Source organism: Ochotona princeps, chromosome 2 (genome assembly GCF_030435755.1).
Source record: "Ochotona princeps isolate mOchPri1 chromosome 2, mOchPri1.hap1, whole genome shotgun sequence".
Taxonomy (NCBI): Eukaryota; Metazoa; Chordata; class Mammalia; order Lagomorpha; family Ochotonidae; genus Ochotona; species Ochotona princeps.
Window position 1 is genome coordinate 47,841,068 of NC_080833.1, and position 10,576 is coordinate 47,851,643.

At 41.1% G+C, this 10,576-nt stretch overlaps 1 non-coding gene across 1 annotated transcript; it reads right to left on the minus strand.

Annotated features, from left to right (window-relative positions):
- Window positions 1-2,193: 2,193 nt before the first annotated feature.
- On the minus strand, window positions 2,194-2,335 carry LOC118758632 (U4 spliceosomal RNA). The gene has a single exon (XR_004995738.2). It is a non-coding gene; the product is annotated as a U4 spliceosomal RNA (small nuclear RNA).
- Between the last annotated feature and the right edge of the window lie 8,241 nt (window positions 2,336-10,576).

The window sequence follows — 10,576 nt, forward strand, 5'->3', positions numbered from 1 at the left end:
CTTGCTCCCAGAGATCAAGGATAACTGCTCATAGGAGTGTAAGAATGAGTTGCCTTGGAATCCACTCTGCTGGCAACTCCTCACTAGTTTAACTCTATGATCTGCATGATTTCATGAGGATGGCTCGCACACTTGATTTATGTTGGCACAGAGCAAACTATAAATTGTGCCCATGGACCCATCGAAGCCTCTTCTCACATGGAAGATGTTTATAGAACAGGAAACATGGCCTCTGCATGAACATACTGGTCCTCTCCATGTCAACATCAACATAAATAAACGTATCCAGGATCTCTGCCTGGACTGTTTTCCATAGCTACCCAGCAAGTCTGTGAGGTAGGTCATTATTACCAAGGAGGAGCAAAGAGGCCCTCCCCAGTGTCTAGAACTTATTCTGACAAGCGGCCCTATTGACGAAGGACCATTAAACATGCCCCACCCACATTCCTTCAACTCTCCTGTTGCTAGCAGCTGGGCCTGAACACATGGGATATCCCTCCTTTTTTTTTTTTTTTTACAGCTTTACGCCAGAGGCTCCTAAGAATCTAGTTACAGTCATTCTCCACTCCTAGAAATGTGGGCCCAGTCAGTGACAAAAATCACCTTTCCTGCTACTGATCATCTAGTGTGCAAAGCTGCATTCCGTCCTGCTTCTGTGGACTCTCACAAAGGTTGTGGGATGGGGCCAGCTTTTAAATGGAGAGAGTGAGACATGAGCAGGGAAAGATTCTTTGACTTTGCATTTCTCAGAGCTTGGCATTGAGCTCGCTTTACAAGGAACCCAACAGTGATTGTAGACTATTACCACCATAACCATTACTATCTGTACCTGCCCCCAAATAATCAGCATATCTATAGATATTCAAGTGAAATAGACTTCATAAAGACACTATTATGAGGGTGTGGCAGGGTTAGGGACTGAGATCAGGAACTCAACGATTTGGTTCTACTAACATCTCTTATGAGTTGAACCTGATATTATAAAATTGTTGAAGTCCTCAGTCACAATATCTCAGAATGTGACTCTATTTGGGGATAGGATCTTCATCGCCATACTTTTAAAGTGAGGTCATTTATGTGGTACCCGATCCAAAGCAATTGGTGTTTCTATGAGAACAAGAAACTTGGACATAATTGGAGAGAAGGCCGTATGAAGACACAGGGAGACAATGGTACCCAGAAGCCAAGGAAGCAAACCTTCACACAGTGATTTCAGAATGCTTGCTAATGGGGCTATGAAAAAATCAGTGTCTGCTGTCCAAACCACCTCATCTTTGCCATTGAGTTAAGCAGCCCCAACAAATCAATGCACAGCCCTTCACATTTGAAAATCAAAGAGCATAAAGAGCTCACTTCCTTCCTCCTAGTCTCTGATCTCCTCCTGTTAGGGCCTCCCAAGGCCTAAACCCCATTGCAACCTAGAAAGTCAAGGCTAAAATTAGGATATGATCACAGCAAGCCATCTGGGTAAGAGCTAGTATGTCCATTCATTCAATAAATATTCAGCAAAGCCTTATAATGTACGAGGAGTCATCTGGAATGTTGTGGATATAAAGCAAAATAACATAGAATCTTCTGCCCTCAAGGATCTTACAATGTGACAGGGAAGAGATACCAGCATGTGTTCTGTTTTGCAAGTGTCCCTCTTCACAAGACAGCCCACCTGGTGACATCGACTGCTTGAGCATGATCCTGTGGTGTTGAGAAGTGGTCATTCACTCGTCCAGCAAGATGGAGAGAAAACCAAAAAGAAGGTTTACTCCACCTGGCACTTGTTAGCTGTGTGAAATTTTATGGAGCAACAGAGTGGAATATCATGTTGGGCTGATAGCTGTGCAAAGACCCAGAGTTATGCAAAGAGGAAGTCCCTTTGAAAGGAGATGAGAGGTGCAAACCTACGTAGTTTAGAATCACTTCTCACCTGCAGTGCCTCACAATACTGCATTGTCTGTGTTTTAAATTATGATTTGTACTTGTGATCACATGGTATAGTGGCAATAAGAGGATTTTATTGTCTTAATCTCAAGGTCCATTGCCACCAATTGCTACTCATTAGTGACTTGAGCAAATAACTAAACCCACTGAGACTCTACATTCTCTCCAGTCCAATCACCCACCAACAACACATCTTCTCTGTTCCAAGCCCTGCAACTGTAAGGATGCATAGCTTTGGGAGCCCAGAATAGAGGAAGAGGCCGACTCCATACCAAGTGATTCTCTGCCTATACAAAGACTTCTAGGGCTATACCCAATGTTCTTGGGAAAAATTTTCAATTAGTAATAATCGTGCCTCAGATAAACCTCATTGGCCATGATACTGCCACTGTGCAAAACTCCAAAGTGTTCTTGAAACACGCAGATTAATGCACTGTTTTCCCACTGTCCAGGGACATGGAGAACATTTGGAGAAATAACAAAAGAGGAAATGCACGTAAGTTGTTAGTGTTATTGGGTGGCAGTTGCAGTTGCTGGCATGTTATGTTAGAGTGGCTATTGTGACTGCACTCTGATGATCCCTACCTTTGCAGTTTGGTTCACACCAGGTCTACCTCTTGCCTCTCTGTTAAAACATTGACCCATCCAAGATGGGAGGTCCAGACCGAAGTTTTCAAGGAATCCTGCCCAGAGCCTCTCTGATTAGAGATGTCATCCTTCTCCAAACTCTGTCACAATTAAGAGCTCATTAGGATTTTTTCCATCTGTAAAACCAGCTTTGTGTTATGCTAGGTGTGGTGCAGAATTGTCTGAATCAGAGTGCTAGGGATAGACATAACCGTAAAAAGTCATTAGGAAGCACTAGTCTTACCCATCCAAATTAAGCTATCTGGCAGCTTAATGATCATTCTAACCTCAAGGCTTGCTCATGTTCCTCTCCTACTTAAAATCAGGTAGCTAAAACTGATTGCCAAATGGGGTCACTTTGGGGAGTGAAAGGTGAGAATACTAGGATAACTGGCCTAAACTAGACTCACACTAAGCAAGCAAACCAGGACAGACAGTCCCTGTGTGACCTGCCTATCACTCCTGCACTCCACTTTCCTAGAATCGAGTGAACAACTTGTAGTCCATCAGGCGTTCCTATTTTGTCCTGACCCTTGTGCCTTGTACATACTGTTCCCTCTGTCTGAAATGCCATCCTCCTCACCCTTGTCCATTTCATTCTGAAGGCTCAGGCCAACGTTTGCCTCTTGTGAGAGCCTCCTGACTCTTGGATAAAGGCAGCCGCTCTCAGTGTACTTGATTAGGTCTCCTGGCACATGACTGTGATTGCCTACCTGCCAGTTGGATTCTCCTGTTAGACTCTGAGCTTGCTGAGTCTGAGTCATGGTCTTTGTTGTCTCCCCGAGCCAGGTCTAATGTTTGCATTTGACCTGTAGTAAAGATGAAATATTTTGCTGTTATCATTTCACAGGTGAACTCATTCTCCTTTGCATTTACTCACTTCTCAAAGATATGGCAGATTGAAGACAGTTCAAAGGTATGGTCTTCCATAGCTCTTAATGGGGCAACTTCTAACTGTTAAGGCAACACACAGTGTAGAAACCATCAAAAGTGAGCGACAGAAACAGATTCCAACACCTCCTTTAGCCCAGGTTTCACTTGCAAATGAGACACAGAAGGAAGAAGATGGGGAAGAAAAAACCAATTTTCTTATTTGACTTTAATCCAAATTTAGAGACAAGTTTACAAAAGGGAGTTGACCGAGTGGCAGGTGGACTCATAAGGAGATACAGAAATGAGCTTTCACTGAGTGTCTATAATGCATTAACTGGACTAGACATTTTTAGTGGGATCTTAATTTAACTGAAATGTGATAATACCCTACCTGAGTAGATATTATCACTTGAGGCTTTTTTATTTAAAAGAATTACAGAGAATGATAAATACACACACACACACATATCTTTCATCTGCTGGTTCACTCTCCAAGTGTCTACGATAGCCAAAATCAGTATCTTGTATCTCCATCTGGGTATTACATGTGAGTGGAAATGACCCCAAAACATGGAGCACTTCCTACTGCTTTTCCAGGAACATTAGCAGGAACCAAGTCAGAAGTCGAGCAGCTGGGACTTATAGCAGCACTCACATGGGATGCCACCATCACAGAATTAACCTATAGTGCTAGTACCATAATGCCAGGCTCAATCATCTGAGTTTCATGGGTGAAATATTCTATCTGATGATGTCCTAAATGGCTGCTGGGATCAGATCAAGCCAAAGCCAGATGGTAGGAGCCAGCAGCCTGTTCTGGGTCCCCAACATGGTTGCAGGAGCCCAAGGACTTGAGCCATCTTCTGCTGCCTTCCTAGGCGTATTAGCATGGAGCTGCATCAGAAAGCTGTTAGAGCTTGAGCTGATGCCCACATGGATGCTAGCATTGCAGGTGGCAGCTTAACCTGTTAAACCACAATTCTTGTCCAAATAAAATTTCTAAAAATGATATTCTTCATATTTATTGAATATCTGACAGCTTGCACCTATAGGGTTCCTTTTCTTTCACTACAATTCAATGCCAGCTCCCCAAGAGTAAGAGTTTTCATAATTGTGGGACTGTGGCATGCCAGGTGCTGTTAGTACTCTCACAACCTCAGGGACAGAATGCTAACTACCAACCAGCTGGCAGGTGAGCCAATCCCCAAATCTCAAAGTACAGCCACTCCTGGTGCCAAATGTGTTGCACTGGATGCCTGTGAGGCAGATACTTGCATGCAGAGAGCTTATCTTCAAGTACTTTGGGACGTATCACCTATGGTGGAGCAAGCAAACCAGGTTGGGGTGCAGCAGAGAGTTCAATTGAGATTTGGTTGCCTGAGGCTTTATAATTTGGATGGTGCTTTTAAGTAGCAACAAATGGAGGCAAGGAATCTAGGCTTTTGGACCTTCCACATCAGTGCTTTGATAGATACACGTTGGCTCTAGAAAGCAGGTGTAAATTGGCTTGAACTGTATCCTTCAGCAGAGGACAATTCTTGAAGAGAAAATCAGCTGTGAACTGTTTTCTAGAAGCACTGTTGGCAATTATGAGAATGATCTTAAGTGTGTATATGGTGGCACACTACAGCATCTACTATCCAGAATGAATTAGTGAATGAAAAATCAAATTAACAAATTAATGAGTGGACTGGTTGTCTTTCTAACTATTGTGAAAGTTCTTAAACAAAGGACTCTGAATTGATGCAATTTGTGTGTATGGTGTATGTGTTCTATTAGTGACAACTATCCAGCAGTCACACTGGCATGCCAAGTATCAGAAAGAAATTTGGAAAATTGCTCTAATTCAATCTACCCTTTTTCCAGTTTAAAAGAAGTACCTGAAATCTAAAGTGCCTGAATCACTTGTTTAAAGTCTCACAGTGATTGAGGAAAAACCTTACCAGTGTAATTTTAAAAACATTTCTTTGTTTTTAATGGAAAGGCAGATTCACAGATAGAAGGAGAGACAGAAAGAAGGATCTTTCATTCTCTGGTTCACTGCTCTAATGGCTACAAAGGCTGGAAATGAGCTGATCTGAAGCCAGGAGCCAGATTCTTCTTTCAGGTCTCCCACATGGGTGCAGGGTCCCAAAGACTTGGGTCATAATCTATTGCTTTCCACACCACAAGCAGGGAGCTGAATAGGAAGCAGGGTGGCTGATATTCAAATGGACACTGCTATGTGATATCAGTGTTTGTAGTTGGAGGGTTAGCCAATTGAGCCATCTTGCCAGCCTCTACCTCATCAATATTTATCAGCCTCCTTACAGTGGCTTAAACAGATTCAGATCCCTGCTAATGTGTGAGCGGGTCTTCAAAAAGTTAGTGGAAAATGAGTATTACCAAAAATTTATGCTTGGATTTCAATTTTTTTGTGTGTCCGCATAAATTTACCTTCTAATTCAATTTTCCACAAACATTTCAGAGACTTCTTATATAACAGATTTCAGAAGATCCAGGGTTGGTTGAAGTTAAAGTTATCAGGGCCCCTCCTCCCTGCTCCCATTCTAGCACATGGCTCCCAGCTTTAAGGTCCAGCATGTCTTCCGGAAATCAGTGCATCACATTTGGTTCCAGTTTAACATCAGGAGAAGTTAGAGGCAATGAAGGGATATTCACTGTATTCCTTTGTGAGCCTCCCTTGAAGCCTTTTTTGCCCATTCTGATCACATACCATTGATCAAACGTTGTTCTGTAACTTCTCTAACTACAAGGATCTGAGCAGTATCTTAGGTTGAGATGAGAATGTATAATGTGAAAGATATTTACAAGGAAAGCATAATTTGGGGATCATACCTGAATCAGTCTCTCTCTCTTTTTTTTATTCATTGATTACATTGTATTATGTGATACAGTTTCGTTGGGACCGGGAATCACCCCACCCCTCCCCCCGCCCTCCCTCCATGGAATCAGTCCCTCTTAAAGGTAGGACTAGTTGAAAGCTATTGATCCTCCCACTATTCAGTTTCTACAAGTTTAAAACAGACAACAATGTTTAATCTCACAAAAAAATTACTATGAATCCTTTAGCCTATGGAACTGTACTAAAAATTTTTTTAATGTTAAAAAAAGACTTATTATGAACTTCCCTATGAAATCACAGTATCAGGGGCATGGATTGGAATCACCTCTCTTTCCTCAAAGTCGTTGAATAACATAGTTACAACTTGATGCCTTTACACCCTTGTTTCAAATAACAACAATAGCAAGTAATAGAAGCCATTTTGTTCTTGGAGCCCAGCTTAGTTCAAGTACATGTCCTGTATTCTACTGACTTACTGTCATTTGTGGGAGAAAAGAGGCAAATTAAAGCCTGCCTGATTATCAAGTCAACAGATATGCTCCCAGAGCACATTTTAATAGATGTGTTTACCTGGAGACATCAGTCTTAAGTTTCTAGGTGTCTGCTTGGTAATCTGTAATTCTCTTTAAATAGAAAACGTGCGAGAATAAAAATGGCCAGTTTTGAATATGCAACTTGTACTAAGCAGTCACTATCACAGGCCTTTTCTTTTAAGCTTCATAAGTGACTGTACATGGTTAGCTTGTTTTCTAATAGATGAAAAACCTGACTCTAATAATTTTGGGGGCATATTCATGGTTATACCGAGTTGGGATGGAGAGTTGAACCTGAGTCTGTACAAACTCTCTGTCATCCTAAAGGTCCCTACCTGGTTGGGTGAAATATTCCTCTCCTTGTTCCCCCTTCTCAGTTTTAAATTCCTACGCTTTTAAAAACGTTGCCCACAATCTCACCTTGAATTTGGGACTGTTGCCAATAATTTCCAAAGAGGCACCCTGAACTTGCTGAGGTCAGGTTTTCCCTAGGAGAATGGGCCTTTGTTGGATGGTTTACTCTTTTATTAGCAAGTTATTGCTGCAGGTGGTTCTTAGTACTGCAGCCTCACACAAGGGTTGGGCCTGGAAGGGCCCTCACCTCTGCTGCAATCCAACTCTTGCTGCTGTACAAAGGAGGACACCAAACTTCGAAACAGGTGATGCACATGGTCAGCCAGGGAGAGAGCCTAATTTCATGTAATCTCATGAGAATGTTGTGTTTGGATTTGCTTTCTCCCTTCTCCTAATGAATTCTTGGCTGCAAAAAGAGATTCAAGGAGCAAGGCATGAGTCTTGACATGCACACTTGTGGTAGGAATTGCTGTGCTAGCTCAGAGACCGGTGTAAAAACGTTAGAAGAGGGTGGGGAGTCTCATCCAGTTTCTCAGCTCACTCTTACATGTCTCATACAAGGAACTGAACCAAAGCAACACAGCAAAAACACTGAAACAGAGCTATAGAAGTGTAGATCACTTCCTAGGTTTCAGAGTGGCCACTGGATAGTGTACATATAAGACAGACTATCAGCACTGCAAAACCTTTGAAACCTAATCTGGCATTAGGATCCCAGCCCACAGAAGGTAAGCTGAGATTTACTGTCTGAACCTAACTGTGTGGATTGCTTCAAAATGAAACAGATGCAACATTCTTCGGATTCCGACCAGACTGGAGCCTTAAACTGTATTCTGTAATATTCAAAATGTCCAAGGAGAAATTAAAAAATTAATCGATATACAAAGAAATAGGACCATGGAAAAGCTCAAACCTCTCATTGGAAAAGAGCATCAGCAGACACTAACGCCGAGTTGACGCAGAGGGTAGGATGACCCCCGCAGACTTACAGCAGCACCACCAAGTCAGGGACAACCTTGAGAAAAATGGAAAGATAGGTGTTACATCAAAGAAATAGGAGTTATTGATAAAAATGGAGCATCTATAACTGAAAATATAATGATGGAAATTTTAAAAAATCTACCAGAGAGTATCAATAACATAGTGAACTTGAAGCTAGATCAGGGATTGGATTGATCATATTTTTCTTTGAAGGAAGACAGTTAATATTTTAGACTATATTGTCCACAAAATCTTTACAATTGTAGCATGAAAGCAGCCCCAATGATATGTAAATGGATGACAGTAACTGGGTTCTAATAAAGCTTTATTTACCAAAACAGGTGTGTGAGAAAAAGGAACATTCTCAACTTGTTATGTGTTCAGCATCATCCTAATACCAAGACAAGAAACACAGTCTAGGAAAAGTGAACAAAACTGTAGTAAATCAAATGTAAGGAGTATAATGATTCACCAGAAAATGAGGTTATATGAAGACTGCAAATGTGCTTTATCACTTAAAATCAGTGAATGTAATCTATGGTGTTAACGTACTGGGCAAAGCAGCATCATAATATAGACAGGAAAAGCCACATACATCCATGACAGACTCACCAAAGCAGGCAGAGTAAGGATCTTCCAAACCTGAGAAAGACATCTAAGAAAATCTTGAATAATATATGTTTACAGAAATAAATCTCAAAGGTACAATGATAAGAAAGGAAGAACACTGAAGGATATTTATAGCATGATATCATTTATATAAAGTCTTATCACATGCAAACTACTGCATTTTGCTTACAGATGAAATCTAAATAACTGCAAGGGAATAGCAAAGGTTAAAATCAGAGTAGTAGCCTCACCTGGGGAGCTAGAAAAGAGATTAGGATTGAAGATTGGTTCGTGAGGGGCCAGGGTTTTACTGAAATCTCTGAATTCTTTAGAAATATTCTTAAACAAGAAAAGAATAATGGGAATTAGAATGGAATACAAGAAACATGATCATCAATTATATTCTCCTTGACACTTTTCTGCATTGTGCTCTTTTCTAAGTTAAAAAATACATAAACTCTGGGTGTGTTTTCCCATCCTTACTTATAAAGAATTTAAAACCCATAGAATTTAAATAAAATGCTCTGAGTCAGAAAGCTAGTAAGTGGGGATTAAGGATGAAAACCAGGCATTGTGGTGTAAAGTCCTGAGCTGGTCAGTGCAAGACTAATCCACAGTCCTGAAGTGTGTACAGCGATTACTCAACTTACACTGTGGACAGCACTCTAGACTCAGGCGAGACTCAGGCAGGGAGAGCGTTGCTAGTCATCATCTAGCTGTTCTCTTTTTCCTCTTCCTGATTTACTTCCTGAATTTTTGTGTATTCTGAATAAAACCCTGTGTTTGATTCACATACCTAGCACCATGTTCTGAGTCTTGTCTCACTTCTTGCATTTGTCTTTGATGGCTTTTGTTATGTAGGAGTCTTTACTTCTGTTTAGAAGATGTGACCTGAGCCAGGGATGAAAGAAAGAAGATCCAAGGAGGTCATGAATGTGGTAGACATGGAGGGATGTGATGAATCTTGCAGAGCAGCTGGACATGATGTGAGGACATTCATTCTTCCTGCTCCAGGCAGGAATTCCTTCTGTTTCTGAAGGTGGACTCCTGTGTAACCCAACATCTCCTACAGCATCTGTCCAAGCTGTGTGAAGCTGGACTGCTTGACATCAGAAGCCAAAGGGTAGACATGGTCTGAGGCACAACTCTCACCATCAGACAGTAGAGCAAACTTCTCAGAAAGAAGTTTGTTCAGTTGAATAATCTTTCCTTGATTGTGTCAGTTTTTCAAAGACTCTGTGGTTAAAATTTCTTTTCATGCAAGGATAGTCACATTAGATGGCAAATTAATTGCTTTCCAATGCTCTTGTTTTGCCAAATAAAAAGTTGGCAATGCTCTGTTGGTGCCTCAAAGTTATTTTTATATTTTTCTACTCAAAGAACAACTGTCATAGAGAAAAGAACATAGGCTCTAAAGTCTGAAGACCATGTGTTTTCAGTTCCATCACATATATCTCCAATCAGGAGGCAAGTCATTGAACTTGGGTACATCTTTGTTGCTTCACTAAAATAGAGTAATTAAAATCACCTTAGGGACACAGTGATGATTAAGTGAATGTCCATAAAGGGCCTAGTACTATTTATGATGTAAGTTAGGTTTATTTTATAGCTCTTTCTCTTTCAGGGGGTGCAGACTGGGCTCCATTTGCATACCCTGATTATTATCCAGTTTACATCCAGATCATAGTTGATACATGTAGACTGCCAGTTAAAAACTACAGTGAAGCATTACCTCATTAGGACACTGCCAAGAAAAGGAGAAGTGAGGGGCTGGTGCTGTGACATAGCATGTTAAGCTGCCACCTGTAGTACCAACATC